Below are 19829 nucleotides of genomic sequence, written 5' to 3' on the forward strand. Positions count from 1 at the left end.
AGAGCGGGCCTGAGTGTGCTTTCTTAGAGGTGTGCCTGAGTCATGTGTCCCCAGTGCCCAATTGGGGACTGCCTGTCTCCCTCAGGGGTTTGTGTACAGAATGTGGGGTTGGGATAACCATTGGGAGGGGCCACCAGAGGACAAGAAGGGGTCTTCAGGAAGCCCTGCATCTCCCGGCCCAACCCAACTACCCACATCCCCAGACTCCTCCGGGGCCCTCAGGTCTCCAGGCAGAAGCACTCCGGGGAGCGTTGGGGAGCAGGCCACTCGGCGTTCCCCAGCTCCCATACCCGGAGTGCCCAGAGTGGAACCTTGGCAGAGGGGACCGGCAGGATGTGAGGGGGGCCCCGGAGGGCAGACCTGGTCCCGACGCCTGCAGGAAGCCTCCCGCATGGGCCTGTTTGCGAAGTTGGCCTTCCCCGCCATGGGCTATAAAACCCACAACACTATGATAACGAAACAGTTACTGCGCACTGAGTCCCATCTACACGCGAGGCACGGTGTCAGACACCGAACACAGCTCAAGTCTAAGCCTCCCAACAGTCCTGTGAGTGGCTGCGCCCCAGCTTAGAGGTCAGAAAGCTAGGGTCCCACAAGGGGAAGTCCCATGGCCAAGGTCACACACAGTAGTGTCATCCAGGTGTCAGCCTCGGAAGCCTGTGTTCTTGGATAATGACCTCTCCAGGGAGGGTCTATGGTCAATGGAAGTGAAGTACAGCGTCTTCAGATCTCCCCGAAAACGGAGATTGCCTCCATCATGTTGAGTGGAGAGCACCCTCAGGTGCAGAGCATCACCAAGTTGTGGCCAAGTTGTGGCCCAGGGAATTATCCAGGCCCCTGACTGTCTGGAGAGACACCATGGAAGAGAAGGGGGGGGTAGCAAGAATTTGGGGGAGGGGGTCCAGTAGCGGTGACAGTCATACATACATGTTCCGTAGGGCCAGGGAAGTCGCCCAGGCACCTGTAACAGAAGAGTGACTGTTTATCGTGCATTGTTGTACATGCATCACCTCTTTCACTCCTCCTAGCGATTCCAGATTGTTCTGTGATTATCTCCACCTAGCAGATGAAGCTGGGGCTTAAGTGACCCGCCAGGGACACATGGCGAGGCACTGATAGAGCTAAGATTGCAACCCAGGGCAGCTCCAGAGCCACCTTTCCCGGACGTTTGTTGGCATCTCCCACCACCCACCTCTCCGCCCAGTCTGACAGACAGAGAAGTCCTTCAAGCTGGGCTCTAGCTCTCTTTGTTCTGGTGCTGCATTCGTGGGCACCACCGGGAGGGGAGGGGTGACTCCGGCAAGTTCCCAACACCAGCCTTAATGACAGCCTCGTGCTGAACATATTGGCGTTCTTTCGGCCCCTCCACCACCGGTGTGTCTGGGGGTGTGAGTCGGGCCCCCAGAAGTTAACCGGCTCTGGTACCTGAAAAATCAAACAAAAAACAAGTTCGAGACCTGTCAAGCTAAGTCAGGCCCTGTTGTTTTCACCAAGGTTCTGCCTCGGGCAGTGGGATGGTGGCAGGGACAGAAGCATCTAAAGAACCTGTTAAGGCTTGGGACGTACAATCAGAGCTCTTTGCTGTGTGTCCTGAGGTAAGTTGCTTAACTTATCTGAGCTTCATTTTCTGATCTACCTCACAGAATAAAGGTAGGTCTGCCCTAGTCATCACTGCCACTCGATGTGCCCGCCTGGCCATTGGTCCCAAGTCCCTCTAGGACAGGAATTGCAGTGGGGCCTTGTTCCTGTCACTTGCCTAGACTCTTTCTCTGCCTCCTTCAGGTGTCCATGTAGCTGGCCCTCCCTGCTCCCTTTCCCATCAAGAGACTGCTGCAGGGCTTGTCACTCTGTGGTGATTGTCCAGTGCCAGCCCTGTTCTGTAAGCTCTTTGTGTCCCCAACCTGGGAAGGACTGTCACATAGCTTAACAGTAAGCATTTAACAGGGGACATTCTGAGGAGTCAGGAAGCAAGAAGAGAGCCAGCCGCCGACTGGGCGGTGGAAAGGCCCTTACACTTTGTCTACTTGGCAGAGTGAATTCCTCTTCTCTGTCCCCATGGGGGCCTAAGACCTTTCTCAAAACAGTCTGGCTTGTCTTTGGTAGACTTTCATCCTGCAAGCTGTTCTCTCCTGCATTTCCTCAGGGGCGGACAGCACTGAGCCCCGGGGCAGAGGCCATGCTTCGAACTTGTCCCGTCAGACCGGCCCACCCAGGCAGGGTCCACTCCCCGGGCTCAGCGCTGACTGACGGAGCCCAGGCCCAGGCGGGCTGATCTGACTTGAGCAATTTCTTGCCTCCGGGCAAGACCGGGATCTCGCTGAGCTTTTTGTTCTGTGTTTTGCGTTGTTTTGGTTTGCCTTCTTGTCCAAGAACCTAGGAGCTGTTTTACTACCATTAACCCCTTTCCTCTGGCCAGAGAAGCAAGGGACACTTCTTCCATCCTGGGCCCAGTTAACTGACTGGAGAGCAGGAGCAAGGGTGGGGGGCGGGGGATGCCGCGGGGGTCACTGGCTGGCCTGCCCCTAGGGGCTTTCTCCGGGAACCACCCAAGTGGGTCCTTCCCATCCTAGGACCTAGAGAGTGACTCCTTTCCAAGCTGAACCCAGAGGCAAGTGGTTCCAGATCCTTGCCCAGCACTGGGGAACCCCCTCTCCAAGCGCAGGAAGCATGCTGCCTGGCCACTGCCTGGAACCCAGGACGTGGACTGACAGGAGAAGCCCCACCCCTCCACTCGGGACAAACCCAGGGGCACACAGAGCCGTCGCCCCCACATCCAGCCTGTGGCAGGCTCTGTGCGCTCAAGTCCTTCCATCCACACACACACCCAGGGGGAGTCAGCCGGTGAGAAATGGTGACTGGCTTTAAATAAACACAATCAGCTATTTTAGGCCTCTGGAACCCGGTGCCTTTTCCTGGGCTGCCAGACACACCTTGCTGGGAGCGACACCTGTTGCGACTTGCCAGGCTCCCAGTCTCGCAGCTCAAACCAAAACAGAGGCCGGGCTCCCCCTGCTGGTGGATCTGCGCACCCGCACCAGGTCGCGGGAATGCAAATACGCCAGGGAAAACACCTCTGTACTGGGCTCTGCGGAGATACAGAGACAAAAAAGAACAGTTCCCGTCTCCTCCCTCCTGGTCTTCCAGGTAACCAGACTGACTTGCTTCCATTCATTCTCCCAAAGGCAGGATTCACCTCCCTGCGGTGTGGAAGGAAAGATGAGGCTCAGAGAGTTCCAACGACTCTCCCAGGATCACACAGCAAGTTGGGGCCTCCCGCGTCAGAACCAGCGAGGAGGCAGATGTGCCCACGGAGTCCTCACAGCATCTTCTAATCTCCGTTGGCCAAGGCCTCCTCCTTACTATGGTCTCCCTGGCGGTACAGTGGCCAGCGCCACACCACTGACACCATCAGGGCTCCATGTGACATGTCTGAAGAGCAGCCCCTCACACTCAGTGGCATGAGCAACCCGGAGGTGGCTGTGCAACACGGAAAGCCTCTTTGAAGGAGCGTGAGGAGCCATTTCTACATCCGAGGTCCAGTCGGTGAGCATCTAGGCCAAAGTTAGGGGGTCCTGTGGGAGGAACCAGGGGTCCAGGAGAAGGGGCCTGCCATGGCCCTCCTGAGGGGAGCTCTCAATCATGGGAAAGACGGGCCAGCCGGACCTACGAAGAAATCACATCCTCAGGCAGGGAGCCACACTGAATTTACACATGAAGGTGAAGTGGCCCCAAGTCTAAAGGTTGGGGGACTCCTGAGGCCAAGGCCAAGATGGCGTCTTTGGCAGAGAGCCAGGCCTGGATCATTCCCTCCATGTCCAGAGTCTCCTATATCATCTTTCCCTCCACACCCGGCCTCTCCGGGATTACAGGGGGCACTTGCTTGTCGCTTTAGCAAGGGCCCCCTCTTCTAGAGAACATGCATGTTGAGACGGTGTCCATGTCCTGCTTTTCTTGGGCCTGGGCCACCCTGGTCTCACTTCTCCTGGACATCCCTGGGTTCCAGGCGGAAATAAGTCCTAATGGCTGACGGCAGCTCACAAAGGAGCTTTCTCTTTTCAGAGCTGCTGCCTAGGGATCCAGGGGTCTCCCTTCCTACCTGGTCCTCGCTCTCTGCCCCTGAGGCCAGGGCGATATGAGGCATGTGTGGGTGAGCCCCAAGCTGACCCTGTGTCATTAGTCATCACACCCCTCCAGCCTCTGGACCTCTTGCTACGTTGATTTGGTGGTAACCACTGGGGTCACTGACGCCACAGTCCCCCAAGCTCAGTCTCCTCCCCTGGGAGAGGACTTCCTTCATGGCACGCCCTCCTCACCCATTCTGCTGTGTGGACAAGATCCCTGAGTAACAAGTTCCATTATGGACCGTGGGTAAATCCTGTTTACTGCAGCATGATAATTACAGGACAAGGATTCAGAACCAGATAGACTGGGATCTGAATCCCAGTCTAACCTGTTACTCTGTGTTACCTTGGGCAATCTGCATCACCTCTCAGAACCTCAGTTTACAAATCTGTCAGCAAGGGTAATACGGTTGACCCTTGAACAGCTTCGGGGGATGGGGTTAGGGACCAACCCCCCACACAGTCAAAATTTTGAGTATAATGTTTGGCTCCCTAAAACTTAACTATTAAGAGCCTACTGTTGGCCAGAAGATGTCTTACAGATAACACAAATAGTCAATTAACCATTATTCTGTATGTTCTATGTGTTCTTACAATAAAGCAAGCTAGAGAAAAGAGAGTGTTATTACACAAGTCACAAGGAAGAGAAACCACATTGACAGTACTGGAGTGTATTTATGAAAAGAAATCTGTATACAGGCAGACTGGTGCGATTCAAAAGCTATGTTGTTCAAAGACCAACATCCCATTGTACAGCACAGGGCAGTGCAGCAACGGAAGGGGGTAATGCGGTGACTCCAAGGAGTATGTCTCCTGGGCCACGGACAGATGAATCTGAAGCACAAACATGGTATATCTTGCTGGAGAGTTAATTTAACTAGAAAATCCTAGGGAAGCATATTGTGAAGGAAACCAGCAAAGTGTAAACTTTGAGTGCATTTCAAAGAAGAGGAGACTGGAAGAAATCCTTTTACTTTATGGTTACTTGCTTTGGGTTACACTCTAAACTTGGGAGTCGGGGGTCATCTGGTTATGGGTTGCTCTCTCAGCCTTTGGGAGTCTTCGATAGAAGAGTCTGATGCATATGAGGAACTGGCCGCTGCTTGTGCCCAACGAGACCTCGTCCATGGAGCCACCCCAGGCTTTGCACAGGCTTTTGCCTATCTGAGATCTTTCCTTGAATAATCCCACCTCTCCCATGCTTCAGCCACCAGCACCAGGACACAAATCTGAGGCTTCTGGGAAGGGGCAATAGCAGGTGTTCTCTTGTGCAAAATTACTCGCTGATTAAGATGGGTGGGTGGTGAGAATCTCTTTTCACCGGCTCCAGGGTGGTGGGCATGAGGATAAGGCAAGTCACTATGGCCCAACACAGAAGCCCCGGGAAATTTTCAGGCTGACGCTGGGAATTAGGTTGGGGATAGCACTCAGAAACTGGCCACAGGATCTCTGGCCACATTTGAGAGGATGGGAGCTATCACCGCACATTCCAGAATGCTGGAATCAGAGAGGAGAAAAAAGGGAGGTTGTGCATAGTCGGCTCCAGGCTCTGGGCTGGATGATTTGCACGTGAGGTTTCGGTTAATAACAACAATTTGTAGATGGCAAGATAGCATTATCTCCACACCCAGAGAGGTCATGAGACTTATCCAAGGTCACACACCTATTAGTAGTTCCCCAATAATTGTTTGCTACTTTAGCTCAGTTATGGAAACAGAGCTGCCTAGAAAGAAGACTACATTTCCCAACCTCCTGTGTGGCTAGGTGTGGTCATGTGACTGAGTTCTGACCAATGAGAAGTAAATGGAGTGTCTGGTGGCAGTTTCTAGGAACCTTCTTTAAGGCACAGCTTGTGTTTATGCTCTCTGCCCCTTCCTTTGTTCCTACTTCTATTTTGCTGTTTGGTAGGTAGCTGCCACCTTGAACCATGAGGACAAGGGCCACACACTAGGAACAGCAGAGCAGTGAGCTGGAAAAAGATTACCTCCGGGGCGCCTGGGTGGCTTAGTCGGTTAAGCGTCCGACTTTCGCTTAGGTCATGATCTCGCGGTTCGTGGGTTCGAGCCCCGCGTCGGGCTCTGTGCTGACTGCCAGCTCAGAGCCTGGAGCCTGTTTCAGAGTCTGTGTCTCCCTCTCTCTCTGACCCTCCCCTGCTCACGCTGTCTCTCTCTCTCTCTCCTAGAAATAAATAAAAATAAAAAATTAAAAATTAAAAATTAAAAAAAAAAAAAAAAAAGATTACCTCCAAGTTGGTGCCGGCTTTCTGTTACCTTCATTTGTACCCCATCCTGAGATACCTAGTAAGAGATGGAGTGGGAGTTTGAACCCGAGTCAATGAGATCTTAAACCCACATTCTCCTATGACAATGTGATGTTTCTGGAGCCCCCATAGGTGTTCCATAGGTTGTCATAAGGTCTTGGGTGTGAAGCATGACTTGGAACTATGATGGTGTGGGAGTAGGAGGAGGGGGAAGCTTATCTAATGAACTTCACACTCATTTATTCAAGGACAGCTCAGGGACCTTTGATGGATCCAGAGGCACCTTGGGGCCAAAGCCCAGGCCCCTGAGAAGGTGGTGGAGGTAACATTTCCCCTAAGATCCAGGAAACTCCATCTTTCTGTCATTGGGCTTGCTACATGACCACCTCTTGTGGTAGATGCATTCAGGAAGCTGCCCACCCCCACCCCCGTCTCCTCTGACAGACTCTGGTCACTTGGGACACCTCTAAGGAAATTTTTCTCAGGAAGCCTGCTAAAACAGGTGAGCAATGTCCCCGGAAAATCCTCTTTCCACTGGGGAATTTCCTAGGAGCTTTGTCAGCCCAGAACAATCTCACGTAGGCAAGGCCTGGCCCCCTTTTGGTAAGGAAATACATATTCTCTTAGCCAGTCTCAAAAAGGGTGGTTGGCAGCTTCAGAGTATTAGGACTTAATCTGAGTTAAAAGGGCTTTAAGATCCTACTGTAAACCACTGGCACCTCTCCACATTGCCGAGGAGAGTCTGAAGTAGGAGCCACACTAGCTGGCTATATATCTGAGAAGATGCTATTCATAAACAGAGAAGACATTTATCTGGCTGGGTGATCTGGAGGAACTCTCCTACCTTGTCACTTTCCTGGTTCCTATAATGGGTATTGCAATCACTGCTTCTCAAGGTTACTGCAACATTGAATGGTATACTGATGAAACTCTGCAAAGCATTTACAGATGTGAACGATTATGATTCCACATTCGTACAGTGGAAATAAAAAACTGTTTTGATGCTTTGTGCCCAACCAGATCCTCTTTCCTGGGCTGATAGGCCCACCCTCCAGCTGCGTGAGGACTGGTGCTAACAGTTCACAGCTCTTCCTTCCTAGAGAGTTCCCTTGGCTGAATGGAAGCTGCCTTACTTGGGAGCCTGCAGCCACTGACCGGCTGACGCAGGGGTAGGAAAGGCCAGCCCCCTTACCTTAAGATAGGATTATCTCTGGTACAATCCATGCTCTGGAGCTTCCCTGTGGGATCAGGCTGATGCTGGTCCACGGCGAGACCACAGCCTCACTTAGCTCCATCGCCCGCCCTATCCTGCTTCCTTTTCTTTCTCCTGGAAGTTCTTCCTCTGTAGATCACGTGTGCTGAAATCTGCTTTAGGGAACCTGACCCAAGTGTCTACCTCATAAAATTGCTGTGAAGATAAAATGATATCTAATATAGATAAAGAAGTTAGTCCTATGCCTGATATACAGCAAGTGTTCAAAAAAATGGTAGACATTGTTATCCAGGAGACCTGCGCATCAGAAACCTCCTGGTGTGATAGTATGGAATGGAAATCTGGTGGGCTGGTCAGTGGATTCAATTTCACCTGCTAAGGCAATGGGATGAGCAGAGAGGGGCAGCTGAGTTTTTCTTGGCTATTGCTGGTTCTCTCTGCTGTGGGGCAGTCAGAAAAAATTCTGCAGCTGATGAAAAAAAATTTCAGTCACTATATACATTAACCAACAGAGGGCGCCATTTCCACACAAATAAGTGCGTTTCCGGGGCTAATCCGAACCAGGTTTCATCAAGGCAGCTGAGGTTGGTAGGGATGATCAGTGACATGGCAGAGCAGATTTAGGAAAATGTCTGAAGACTGGCATAGATAATTGGAGAGGACAGAACAGGGAGAAGCACTGGGTGAAGCTGGTGCAGAAGCTTCCCAGGAAGTGAAGCTTAAACTAGCCCCTCAGGAACGAATGGGGTGATGGGAGATAACATCCCCAGAGGAAGCCATCAGCCTAGGCGAGGTGATCAGGGCCTGGGCAGGGCAAGGCAGCAAGGATGGCTACAGGCGGGTGTGAAGGACCTCAAAGAGGGAAACAGGACTATGATTCCAACCAATGGGTTATAGAACAATAGGCCCACTGACCCAGGAGCAGAAGTCAAGAAGGACAGTTTTTATGGAACACTGACAGCACCTTTCTCCAGCTGGTTTGACTGCCTTGTTTTGGTGTCCACAGTGACCTCACCCTACATAGCATCTTTCCAGCAAGCCATAATTCTGCAAGATTCCTGCTTTGTGAAGATTCTAGAAACCAGTGCAATGTTCAGAGATGTTAATAGCATTAAGACTCCATTGGTTCTTTCTATTCAGAGTAGAGAAGGCAAAAAAATGACCCACAGTTTTCCCTAGCCTCTGCTCTAGGAGAGAGGAATCACACAGTAATTTGAATAGGGGAGGTTTGCTAGAAGAAATATCAACTATTTTCAGGGAATTAACTACACAGTGGGAATAGAAGGCAGATTAAAGAATCTCTTAGGTTTGATGGAGACTATACAAATAAGAAACACATTTGGAAGGGGAGAGAGCACCCAAGGCTGGGGTTCAGCCCTTGTTGGAAAAAGCATGGCTGCAGCTCCCTGGGTTGTTTCTGGACAAAGCTGGACCATTCTCAGAGAGCCAGGGCTGACGGGCAGAGGATGCCAGGCTGAGGCTGCTGGCTGGAGGCCTCCTGGTGGGTGCCCATAAAATTCCCCAGGAAGTTGCTCTTGGGGGATGAACTCATGGCAAAGCCACCTAGTGCTCACTCAGAAGCCTTTGGGAAGCTGCTCCTGGGAGAGCACTGCGTGCTGCACTTTACCGGGAACTGGCCGAGTCACCTCTGCTCTTCTTTGGGAATCACCCATGAAGGTGCAGCAGAATCTGGGAAAACAGGTGGGACACCCCCAGAACTAGCCACGAAGATGCCAGCAGGAGTGATGCCGAAACTTGCCGGGTGTGGACTCCCCCCACGGTCCCCCAGGGAACCCCAAACAGAAGTTTCCTCTCCCCAACACCCTGTTCCTCTAGCGCCCTCTACCGACAAAGTTTAACATGTACCAGCTGGCAAGGGAGAGCTGTCCCAGGCATCCATGAAGGGTGGATTTAGAGTTGAATTGATCATTGCTACAGACGTTAGTGGGTTCCATTGGAGGCGAGGGCGTAGTGGGAGGGCTCTTCCGTGAAACATTTTTGAAAAATATTACTTTAGGAAATATCCCTGCCAGCTAAGAAACGAATCAAAATGAAGAACTCAGAAAATGAAGTTCTAAAAAAGGCAAAGAACGATTAAATCAGTAGAACCAAATAAAACTACACAAACTAAATAGTTGTGATTCACATGATGCAAAGTTCTAGAAGAAATGAGATAAAGATAATTCTTATATACTGTATAATAAAGACTTCATCATTATGAACTAGGGTTTTATGTAACAATTTACTTTGACAAAAACTGGGAAGTAGCAAAGTTAAATTTTTCATCTGACAAAGGAGACATCAATAGGTATGGGAGCATGTGAATTTAAAGGCAGGTCAAAAGAAATCATCTAGTGGAACAGAACAGAATTCTGAAATAGACTCACACACATTTGGTCAAATGATGTCCTACACGGGATTTAAAAAGAAAACCCACTAACCATAAAAGAAATACTTCTTTTATGAAGTCTTAGAATATGATTTACTCAAAATTAAAGACCACTGTTCATCAAAACACTCAACTAAAAAAAGAAATAGACAAAACCACAGAATGGAAGAAAACAGTCACAATACATGTCTCTGAACATGGACTTCTATCCAGAATATATTTTTAAAAACTACCATAACTCAGTAACAAAACCAAACAACTCAAGAAAAATATGGATGACAGACCCAATCAGATACTTTACATAAGAATACGTACAAATGGACAGTAAACACAGGAAAGAGTGCTCAACATAATTAGTCAGCAGGAAAAAGTAAAAACCACAGTGAGCTATCACTACACGCCCACCAGAATATTTAAGATTTTTAAAACTGGCAACAACACATGTTGGCAAGTACTTGGCATAACTGGAACTCCGACACATTGCTCTTGGATGTATAAAATGTACAACTACTTTGAAAAGCTGCTTGAAGGTTCTTATAAAGTTAAACACACATCTACTCAATGATCCTGTAATTCCACACCTATGTATTTATCCAGATGTTATGGACTGAATGTGTGTGTTCCCTCTCCCCCAATTCATGAAAACCTAAACTCCAATATGATGGAGTCCCTGGGGCGTAATTAATGAAGCCTTTGGAAAGGAGGGTGGAACTCTCATGAATAGGATTAGTACCTTTATAAAAGGAGAGAAGAAAGAGATCACTCTCTCTGCCATGTTCAGGTACCATGAGAAGATGGTCAGATGTAAACCAGAAAGAGGGCCTTCACCAAAAATCCAACCATGCTGGCATCCTGAGCATGGACTTCCAGACTCCAGAACTATGAGAAGTAAATGCTAATTGTCTTAGCCAGCCAGTCTATAGTATTCTGTTATAGCAGCCCAAACTGATGAAGGCACCAAGGAAAATAAAAACATATTTCCACAAAGAGACTTTTACATGAATATTCATAGAAGATTTACATTCATAACAGCCCCCAAATAGAAGCAATCCAATGTCAATTAACAGGAGAATGCATAAACAAACTGTAGTATAATTATACAATGAAATACTTCTCAGCAATTGAAAGAAACAAATGTTGATAAACACAATACTATGGATGAGTCTCAAAACATTATGCTGACTGAAATATGCCAGATGCTAAAGGGCATATACTTTGTGATTGTATTTATATGACATTCTAACATAGACAAAAATAAATCTATGACTGTAGAATAAAGTCAGTGGTTTTGTTGTGAGGGATTACAGATTGACTGGGAAAGGCACAAGAGAACTTTCTGGAGTGGTAAAGTTTTTCTCTACCATAATAGAAATATAGGTTATATAGGTGTGCACATTATTATAATTCATTTAACTGCACATGTAAGATGTATACATTGTAGTGTATGTAAGTTATACTTCAACACAAAGGAAAAGTAAATAAGATAAATAAACATAAAATTTAACTGGGCTAAGGAGAAGGCAAAACTACATGAATGAGAACCAGCAGAAACAACTAAGAAATAGTTAAGACAACTATCTCTCTTGGTTAACAGCTAAGACACATACCCAAAGGGGGTGTTGGAGTTCTCAGACACATACTTTAAAATAACTGTGCTTACCATCTTCAAGAAGATAGAAAATAGGTGAAGTTTTGCAAAGAACTGGAAACTAAATAATGTGACATAACTGACTTGAAAAAGATTCAAACATAGACTATAAAACTGAAAAAAAATAAAAACTGAGGATAAGAACTCAAAAAAAAAAGAATTTTACAGTAGAATAGATGCAGTTAAAGAGAGAATTAGTAAACTGTACAACAGAACCAAAGGAAATATCCAGAATAAAGCATCACACAAATCTTGGTGTTTTATTTTCATTTTCATCTGGCTCAAAATATTTTTTTTATTTCTCCTGAGACTTCTTTGACACAGGTATTATTTAGAAGTGTGTTGTTTAACCTTCAAATATTTTATGATTTTCCATATTCTGCTACTGATTTCTGGTTTAGAGATATTGTTACCTAAGAGCATACTATGCATGACTATTATTCTTTTAAATAGGTTAAGATATGTTTTATGGCCCAGAATGTGTTCTATCTTGGTGACTGTTCCATGTAAGCTTGTGGAGAATGTGGATTATGCTGTCATTGGGTGAAGTATTCTATAAATGTCCATTAGATCTAGTGATTAATAGTGTTGCTCAGTTCAATTATATTCTAACTGATCTTACACCTACTGGGTCCATTAGTTACTGATGGTGTGTTGAAGTCTCCAAGTATAATAGTAGATCTGTCTGTTTCTCCTTGAAGTTCTCAGTTTTTTCCTCAATATTTTGATGCCCTGTTGTTAAGTATACACACATTAAGGACTACCATGTATTCTTTTTTTTTTTTTTCATTTTTACTACATTTATTGGCTGTTCATCTTCTATAAAGGGCTTTCCATAATAAAGTTGGTAAGGTAGCTGTATACGCGGAACTATTGTAATATTGTATGTCAATTGTACTCAGATAAAAATAAATAAAAAATTTAAAAAGTGGGCATAGGCAACAGCTTCTCTCCAAAAGTCAGAAAAGTCTTAATTATTATCCTTTAATTATCAACTTTTAAGGTAAAAAGTCAGTGTGTTAGTTACCTCTGACAGTGACAAGTGGATTCAAAATTCAAACTTTGTGAGAAGAAAGATCTACTTAATAAATTCTTGATTCTGGGGCACCTGGATGGCTCAGTTGGTTAAGCATCCGACTTTGGCTCAGGTCATGATCTCATGGTTCATGGGTTCGATCCCTGTGTTGGGATCTGTGCTGACAGCCAGCTCAGAGCCTGGAGCCTGCTTCAGATTCTGTATCCCCCTCTCCCTCTGACCCTCCCCTGCTCATACTGTCTCTCTCAGAAATAAAAAAAATAATAAACAAACAAACAAATAAATAAATTCTTGATTCTTTCCATCTACCCCCTACTTCATTCTTCTCATTCTTCTGCTGGAGATTACCATTTGTTTGTTTTTTTTTTAATTGCTCTTCTATCTATTAAAAACTCCTTTTAAATATCAGATTTTATCTTGTTTCTCCNGCCATTTTGAGTTTATTTTGTGCAAGGACTACCATGTATTCTTGGAAAATTAACACTTTTATCTTTATGTAATGTCCTTCTTTATCTTTGATCATTTTTTCATGTTCTTGTTTTCTCGTCCTGAAGTCTGCTTTGTCTGAAATTAACATATGCATCAGATTCATTTTTATTAGTACCAGCATAGGATATCTTTCTCCATCTTTTTACTTTTTCTCTTTTAAAGTTTATTTATTTTGAGAGAGAGAGAGAGAATGAATTTTTTTTTTTTAGCATTTATTCAGTTTTGAGAGACAGAGAATGAGTGGGGAAGGGGCAGAGAGAGAGGGAGACACAGAATCTGAAACAGGCTCTGAGCCATCAGCACAGAGCCTGATGTGGGGCTCGAACCCACAAACTGTGAGATCATGACCTGAGCTGAAGTCGGACGCTCAACCGACTGAGCCACCCAGGCGCCCCTGAATCTTTTTTCCCCACAGGCTTAATGGGTTTAATAAGTTTACTCCTTCAGGGACTCCTGGGTGGCTAAGTCAGTTAAGCATCTGACTTTGGCTCAGGTCATGATCTCGTGGTTTCTGGGTTCAAGCCCTGTGTTGAGTTCTGTGCTGACAGCTCAGAACCTGGAGCTTGCTTCAGATTCTGTCTCCTTCCCTCTCTGAGCCTCCCCTGCTCATTCTCTCTATCTCTCTTAAAAATAAACATCAAAGAACAAGTTTACCTTTTCAATTCCTATTTGCAGCACCAATTATTTCTTTGAAATGCCAGACAGACCCAGCAGTGGCCAAAAGCACACTTCAGACCTCCAGAGTTAAAAGTGGAGGTTCTCTAGCACTGGGTGTTATATGGAAACCAACTTGACAATAAACTATTTGTAAAAAAAAAAAAAAAAAATGTGGCTGTTCTCTGAGCATTTGACGTTGCAGTGACACTTGTCCAAAACTAGTACCTCCCTACAGCTGCGGAACTTGAAACGTATCAATGAAAAAAAGCTTTTTCCCCTTCAAGGGGAAGAAAAAACTCACTCCTCAAGACCCAGCAGATCTGGCTGTAAGGCCTCCCTCCTGTCCCATCTCTTTGGGCTTGTTTTTTGCAGTGGAGCAAGAGAGACTAAAACCAAACCCGAGTTACAAGAAACAAGACAGTGATGGCTATAAAGGGAAAGACCAGGAGCAAATGAGATGCTCCTTCGCCTCCCACATCCAATATATGTGCTTCACACGGAAACAACAAAAAATAACAGATCCACAAAATACAACAGCTAAAATGACAAAATCCATTCATCCAAGGGCGGCAGAAGGTAGGAACGGGAGGTACGAGGGTAAAGGGCAGAGGGAGAGAAAAAAGTCTTCAAATCAGTCCAGGCCCTGGGGGCTGGCAAGTGACAGAAAAGAGCTGCAGAAAATCCTGCATTCCGTTCAGACTCATCGGTGTTAAAAATCCACACACTCGTGTCAGGAAGATTCTGCCTTACACGCACCAGTGCCAAGAATCCCAGTTCCTCATAGAGAAGGGAATGTGCAGCGGGCCCTTGGCAGAGTGGGTCTTGCCTTCCTGGTGGAGGAAATGACAAGAATAAGAGATGCTACAGCCTCCTTCCAATCCCACCCGTCCCCTCTGGATGGCAGGCGACTCTGTGGCCTGCTGTAGCCTTCACTTTGGCAGGAGACAGATGCGGTGAAGAGAATTTCTCTGCAGAGGTTGAGCTACTCAGGGCAGATTATATGTAGACCGTCTTGCGGAAAAGTCTGTTGCTTAAGAAAACCACCAAGGAGAAGAGGCACAACTGGAAAAGCTATGCTGTGCCAGGGGTCTTTGCTTCATTGCTGCTGATAATGAGTAGAGAAAAGAGGTTGGAGAAGAGGCAGCCACTGAGAACGTATGAGGACAGCATTGCCGTGAGGAAAGCCAAAGGCAAACCAAACCCAAAGTAGTAAGGCCAATTCCTTTCTATGGTTGACAACTGCTGGTGCATTTCCATTCCTTTATGGAACCAACGATATTCACAGCAGTCCAGTGAGCAGAGAAGGGACATATGCAGAAGACTAACCAGCAGACCAACATGGTGGATGGGAAAGGGACTCACAAACGTGCCCTGCATGAGGAAAAGAACCTGCAGCAAAAGGTTGAAGAGCAGAACAGCAATTATTTGGCTGAGACTTGGGAATGGGGAAGACTTCCTCCCTGATACCTCAAAGGCTAGATCAGCTATGTGTTGAAAAGAAATGCCATTGACAACTTTGTACAGACAGAGGAAGCATCCAAAGAGCTTCCTGAAAATGGGCAAAAGGAAGAATTCCTGCCATGACCAAACATCTCCATGTAGTGATGGATCACCAATAATTTGGGCTGTTACTGACTGTAGTACAGAAATAAACACTTGGTGAAACAAGAAGAGACTTAACTAGAATGCTCCATGACTCCAAATCCTGCACTGGAAAGTTCTACTAATGATTTGTGGCTCCTTATCTTGCTTCCTTTCTATACTTTGGTCCATCTTCTGTGTCAGGACACTGCTTGCCCTCCTTTGACGCTGCTCCTCTCTCTCTCTGAGCATCTAGCTTTGAGATGGTACAAATTCCCTAGAAGGAGTCTTTGATTTTCCTGACAAAGTCCTGGAAAAAGATTTTGACACCTGTCAGCCATCTCTTCACCACCCAAACTACCAACTACACAAAGGAGAGAGAAGCGTCTCAAAATCTTTCATCATGAAGGATCTTCTCTTCAAGAAAAAGGATACTCCAAGTGGAAACTAACAAGGTCAGAGAAGGGAATCAAGCATTCAGAATGGAAGCCCTGAGAGAGAAAGAGTCTTAGGCAGTCTTCATGCTCAGTGTGGAGTTAACAAGGGGCTCGATCACATTACCCTGGATCATGACCTTAGCTGAAATCAAGAGTAGGATGCTCAATCCGACTTCAGCTCAAGTCATGATCTCAGGGTTCATGGGTTCGAGCCCCGCATAGGGCTCTGTGCTGACAGCTAGCTCAGAGCCTGGAGCCTGTTTCAGATTCTGTGTCTCCCTCTCTCTCTGACCCTTCCCTACTCACACTGTCTCTCTCTCTCTCTCTGAAATAAAAAATAAAAAAATAAAAAAAATAAAAGAGTTGGATGCTCAAACAACTGAGCCACCCAGGTGCCCCTCCATCCTTTCACTTTTACTCTATCTGTCTGTGTCTTTATATTTATTTTTATTTTGTTTTTACAGCTTATTTATTTTGAGAGAAAGAGAATGAGGAAGGGCAGAGAGAGAGGGAGAGAGAGAATCCCAGGCAGGATTTGCACTGTCAGTAGGGCTCAAACTCATAAACCATGAGATCATGATCTGAGCCAAAGTCAGACGCTTAACTGATTGAGCCAGCCAGAGCGCCCCTGTGTCTTTATATTTAAAGTGGATTTCTCTTTTTTCGCAACGGGTTTGCCGCCAGAACACAGGTGTCGTGAAAACCACCGCTAAACCTAATCCAAAATGGGAAAGGAAAAGACTCATATCAACATCGTTGTCATTGGACACGTAGATTCGGGCAAGTCTACCACTACTGGTCATCTGATCTACAAATGTGGTGGGATCGACAAAAGAACTATTGAAAAATTTGAGAAGGAGGCTGCTGAGATGGGAAANAAAAATAAAAAAAATAAAATGGATTTCTTATAAGCAACATAGTTGGGCCTTGTTCTTGAATCCATTCTGATAGTCTATAACTTTTGAAATGTATTAATTAGACCATTCACATTTAAAGTGACTATTGATATAATTGGATTACTATCTACCGTGTTGGTAACTGTTTTCTATTAGTCACACTTTTTTTTTTTAAAATCTTTCCCCCTTTTTTCTCCTTCTAGTTTTATGTTATTTTATTTTTAAAGTTTATCTATTGTTGAGAGAGAGTGTGTGTGTGTGAGTGGGGGAGGGACAGAGAGAGGGACAGAGGATCCAAAGCAGGCCGTGCGCTGACAACAGCCTCAAACTCACAAACCGTGAGATCACAACCTGAGCGGAACTCAGGCGCTCAGCCACCTGTTGCCTTCTCCAGTATTAATCAAACATTTCATAAGATTGCACTTTCTCTTTTCTTTCAGCACATCAGCACATCATGCACTTCTTTTAAACTTTTTTTAGTGGTTATCCTAGTATTTGCAATATACATTTATAACTAACATTTCTCCAGTTTCAACTAACTCTATACCACATTGTGAGTATGCAGCTACCTTACAACAGAATATTCCCAGTTCCTCCCTCGTAACATTGCTGTCATTCATTTCACTTATCCATATGCTATAAACCCTTAGTACATTGTTGCTGTTATTACTTTGAAGAGTTACCTATTAGACCCATGAAGAATAAAAAACATAAAAGATTTTATTGTACCCTTTATTTATTCCTTCTCTGATGCTCTTCTTTTTATTATATAGATCTGAGTTTATGACCTGTGTCATGTTCCTTCCCTCTGAAGAATTTCTTTAACACTTTTTTTTAAGTTTCTTAATTTATTTTGAGAGAGAGAGAGCGAGCACAAGTACGGGGACGGTCAGAGAGAGGGAATCCCGAACAGGCTCCCCACTGTCAGTGCAGAGCCCGATGCAGGGCTTGATCTCAGAAACCACAAGGTCATGACCTGAGCTGAAATCAAGAGTCAGACACTTAAACAACTGAGCCACTCCGGTACCCAGAATTTCTTCAACACTTCTTACAAGCACCAAATTTCCTCAATATTTGTCTGACTACTTTGTTGCTCCTTAACTTTTGAGGGAAAATTGAACTAGATGCAGAATTTTGAGTTAATGGGTTTTTCTCTTTACACTTTTTATATTACACTCCATTTTCTTATTGCTTGATGGCTTCTGATAAGAAGTCTGATATCATTCTTTTTTAAAAATTTTTTTAACATTTATTCACTTTTGAGAGACAGAGAGAGACAGAGTGTGGTTGGGGAAGGGGCAGAGAGAGAGGGAGACACAGAATCCGAAGCAGACTCCAGGCTCTGAGCTGTCAGCACAGAGCCTGAAGGGAGGCTGAAACACGGGGCTCAAACTCACGGACCATGAGATCATGACCTGAGCAGAAGTCGGATGTTTAACCTACTGAGCCACCCAGGTGCCCCTGATATATTCTTACCCTTTTTCCTCTAAAAGTAAGGCGTATTTTCCTTCTGAATCCTTTCAAGATTTTCTCTTCGTCTTTGGTGCTTTGCGGTTTGAATATAATATTCCTAGGTGTATTCCCCNATTTATACTGTTTGGAGTACACTGAGCTTGGTGGATCTGTGGTTTGGAGTGTGTCATTAATTTTGGAGTTTATCAGCCACTCTTACTTGGAAATTTATCAGCCACTCTTACTTATATTTCTTCTGTTCCGTTCTTTCTTCTCTTTCTGACATTTCCCATTCCATGTATGTTATACCTTTTGTAATTGTTCCACATTTTTGGGCATTCTATTCCAATTTTTAGAATTCTTCTTTTCTTTAACTATGTCAGTTTGGGTAGTTTCTATTGACATGTCTTCAAGCTCACTGAAACTTTCCTTGGCTGTGTCCAGTCTACTGATGTGCCTGTCAAAGGCGTTCTTCATTTCTGTTACAGGGTTCTTCATTTCTAACTTTTCCTTTTGCTTCTTTCTTAGAGTTTCCACCTCTTGTTTGCACACACACCTGTTCTTGCATGTTGTCTACTTTTTCATTAGAGGGTTTAACCTATTAATCATAACTTCCATATCTGATCATTTCAAAATCTGTGTCCTGAGGTTGGTTCTTTTCAAACTCTGGTTTTTTTCTTGCCTTCAGGATGTCTTGTCATTTTTTCACTGCAAGTTAGAGATGATACCTCAGGTAATAGAAACTGAAATAATAAGACTTTTAACATAATGTCCAGCAAGGAGCTGGCCTCTGTTTTGTATTTGGTGTGGGTCTAAGTACCAGAGGCTTCAGTTTCCTTTAGTTTCCTTGTTGTTGTTTTTCTGCCTCCTCTATTGTCTCTGGGTTTCCCTTAGAACTCCTACTTTTTTTTAATGTTCATTTTTATTTATTTTGAGAGAGAGAGGCAGAGACAGAGAATCCCAAGCAAGCTCCACACTGTCAGCTGCAGAACTCAATGTGGGGCTCCAACTCACAAACCGTGAGATCATGACCTGAGCTGAAATCAAGAGTCAAGTCAGATGCTTAACAGACCAAGCCACCCAGGCACCCCTCCTTTAGAACTGCTTCTTAAATAAAGTCTGTGGCACACAGCTCTCTCAGTTGTAATCCATTGTTATCATACTGGAGCTTTGTTGATGTGGGGGTAAATTGTTGGGGATGTGACACATTCTATAATCTTATGATGAAATCTCAGTTTTTTAGTGGACCTGAGTGTCTGGGCTGTGCTCTTCAGAATAATTTCTTAGCTTTTGTGTTTTCTCCCCTTACAAGACAAAGCTTGAGGGGCTGGAGTGGACTAACTGACTCTCTCCAGCTCAGATAGGGCTCTGGCAAAAAAAGCTTCTCTTAGAGGACAAGCTTTTGGTATGGACAGTGCTCAAGGGGTACTACTTTCTGTTGCTTTCCCCCTCCCCTTGCAGGGAATGTGAAGAGATTCTTTCTCTCTCCCTCTCTCCCTTCCTTCCTCCCTCCGCTTTTTTTCTCCTCTCTTCTTTCTTTCTTTCTTTCTTTCTTTCTTTCTTTCTTTCTTTCTTTCTTTCTTTCTCATTTATTTTGAGAGAGAGAGCACACACAAGAGCATGAATGCATGCAAGTGAGGGAGGGGCAGA

The 19829-nt window shown here is 45.4% G+C and overlaps 1 pseudogene; it reads right to left on the reverse strand.

Annotated features, from left to right (window-relative positions):
• Nucleotides 1-14844: 14844 nt before the first annotated feature.
• On the reverse strand, nucleotides 14845-18747 carry LOC144238212 (etoposide-induced protein 2.4 homolog pseudogene; annotated as a pseudogene).
• Nucleotides 18748-19829: the final 1082 nt, after the last annotated feature.

This window comes from Crocuta crocuta, unplaced genomic scaffold, assembly GCF_008692635.1.
Source record: "Crocuta crocuta isolate KB4526 unplaced genomic scaffold, BGI_CrCroc_1.0 scaffold318, whole genome shotgun sequence".
Classification (NCBI taxonomy): domain Eukaryota; kingdom Metazoa; phylum Chordata; class Mammalia; order Carnivora; family Hyaenidae; genus Crocuta; species Crocuta crocuta.